The sequence below is a fragment of the Aedes aegypti genome, unplaced genomic scaffold (genome assembly GCF_002204515.2).
Source record: "Aedes aegypti strain LVP_AGWG unplaced genomic scaffold, AaegL5.0 Primary Assembly AGWG_AaegL5_hic_scaff_1649_PBJ_arrow, whole genome shotgun sequence".
Taxonomy (NCBI): Eukaryota; Metazoa; Arthropoda; class Insecta; order Diptera; family Culicidae; genus Aedes; species Aedes aegypti.
Window position 1 is genome coordinate 17,371 of NW_018735105.1, and position 2,833 is coordinate 20,203.

A 2,833-nucleotide genomic window follows, 5' to 3' on the forward strand; every position below is an offset into this window, starting at 1 on the left:
TGATTGTCATGGGACTGTGCATTAACCACGTGGCCATTTTTTGAATTTTCATGGTCATTTTTTCGTTAATTAAGGTTTCAGACACACCGTGCTTGAAGTAGATGACTTGGATGAACGAACGCTATATTATGCAGTAGTTTGACCGTAATCATTAGATCAAAAAGTTATATCAATCATAATAATCAGATAGGTAATAGGTAATAGTATATCTGATTACTAAAACAAAATTATCACTCTCTGGAAAATATAATAACAAGCCCAGGGAAGACGAATTCCTGGAAGATTTTTTTACCAAACTTTACCAGCCTTTCAATGATAATTAACATGTACAGGGATTTCTCATTACCAAAAACTCATGTAGATTAAGCTTGAAAATAAATATTGTTTATGGAATACATCACTTACCGTTTGCTATCCTCTAGTCTAGCGTAAAAATTCGTTTTGAAATATCGTCCACCAGCCAATCGATGGCCTCGACCAGTTTCCCCCCGGTCACGGCACTTACTCCGTGAATCGCCCAATGGTGTGTTTCGATCTTTTCCAGCTGTAGAACTTCCCGGATTTCGTTGGCCGTCAACGCCCCGGGAAGATCCTGTTTGTTGGCCAGCACCAGCAATGTGGCTCCCGCGAGTCGTTCCTCCTGCAGCAGCACGGCAAGCTCCTCCCGGCACGATTCCATACGCATTCCGATCGGTACTGTCCACCACCCAGACCAGGCCATCGGTGCACTCGAAATAGTTCCTCCAGTAGGATCGGAGCGACTTTTGGCCACCCACGTCCCACATGTTCAGCGTGTAGTTGTTGTACTCCAGCGTTTTTATGTTGAACCCCAGGGTCGGCGATATCTGATCGATCGGTTCCCCGTTGAACCGCTTGAGGATTGTCGTTTTCCCTGCATTGTCCAGACCCCTGTTTTAGAATTAGGATTAGTCATTGGCAGACTTCACACAGGAATCGGCAAATGGTATTTCAAAGGGCTATACTTACAGCAACAGTATTCGCATTTCCTTTTCTTTTTGCCTTCATTTTTCTTGAGTATCGTTAAAAATCCCATTTTTGAGTTGAATACTACAATAAATAACGGAAATATTCACTTAAATTCCTAAAAAAAAATGTCGAGATTGCTGAAAACTACAAAAAGGTTGCGACCGGATTCGTAAAACTGTTTACAAACATTTCAAAACGACAGATCGTTTGGAACCACGTTATGTTGCGTTACACACTAGGCGTTATGCAAATTCCACGAGATTCGCCAGAAGTAGGGTGACTTGTCGTATTGTCGGGAGCTTTGCTTTTGGCCTTTCGAACACGCAAACAAATTTTGTAGTATAATCTACTGAATCCATGGTAAAATTAAGAACTGCACCAACGATTTTCAACCGACTACAAAAATCTGTTAAGTTTACTATAATCTCGTAAAAATCACTGACCAGTGCAGTAAAAGTGACCATGTCCATAGCAGTCTCGACTACATATTGTATATTTTTGGTAAAATCCAGAATGCGATCGCATCTCAGTTTGGAGCTGCGAACTTATTTACAGAGTGAGGGAATATTACCCAGAACAGTGTATAAAAAACTTCTTTGATTATCACACCACAGGCAGCAAAATAAATGAGCCTTCACATTGGTTATTTAATATTTCTTGCCAAATTAGAGTAATACACATTATAATTGATAAAAATAAAACAATTTTTTAGTGAAATTTCGTCATCAGAATTTTTAATTTTACAAGCTGCATAACATTTCATTGAAGTTCGTCAATAATGACTTAGTGTGTAAGAGGTCAGTTTAGTCGTTTATTTACATCTGTGAAAGCCGCCCGGAGTCATCACAGCCGCCGTCCCATTGTTTCGACTTTGACATTAGCTTCGCATCCAGAAAACTTCGCATCTCATGAGCAGACGCGAATACGGTTTGGTGCTGCGAAGTCAATAAGCATTCACACTTAGAATAAATCACCGACGTCGGTAATTTATTTACCGAAATCTGAACAGTCGGTAATGCGCAGCTGAACAGTCGGTAATGCGTTCGGTAAACGAAAACAAGTACCGACTGGTCGGTAAACTGTGATTTGCCATGAAACGTCAAAAGTTGCTGAACACTTCGGTAAATTTTAGGTCCGTTACCGATCTATACGGTAATTTGCATTTCCCCCTTTCTTTCACCAGCAATTCAATCCATCAAAAAAAAAACAGAAAAACATTAACCATTTGATGCGATTTGTTAATCAAATAATCTTTATTCATATATTCGTTTGATGCAGTAGTATTTTTGAAGCACCGCACGGTTTTGGCATTCATCATAGGTAGAACTTCGAAACAAATCTCCATGGCGTTCGAAACAGGAGCAGGAATAAACGTTTGAATCTGAAAAGAAAAACACCACCGAAATGATAAAAACTACTGTCTTCAGTCCACTGTCTTCTAATCACGGAACCGAACTCAGATGATCTTACCAACAGTTTCTGGTGGGTTTTGATGAATGCATCCACTAATTTCGTTGCGCTTTGCAGGAGGATTGCATTGCACTGCGTACTTGAGAATTTCTGTCGAAAACATGTAGAGGTTGGAGTTGACAGCTCAAATTTACTGAAGGTTCAGTAATATTTTACCGAACTCGGTATTTGATCTGTTTTACTGATATTTTCGGTGAATAAAATTACCGTACTCGTTAAAATGGGATGGCATCACCGATATACCGTAGATTGATTTACAAATTTCGGTAATCTAGCAGGTTATTACCGATACAACTCTCGCATAACTTCTGATCTCGCCCTAAAAGCCATTGGTAACCATGTGTGTAGCTCGTTGTTTCTGAGCATTTAAAAAGAT

General features: G+C 39.7%; 1 pseudogene; it reads right to left on the minus strand.

Moving 5' to 3' along the window:
- Positions 1 to 362: 362 nt before the first annotated feature.
- Positions 363 to 1,174, minus strand: LOC5577663 (annotated as a pseudogene).
- Between the last annotated feature and the right edge of the window lie 1,659 nt (positions 1,175 to 2,833).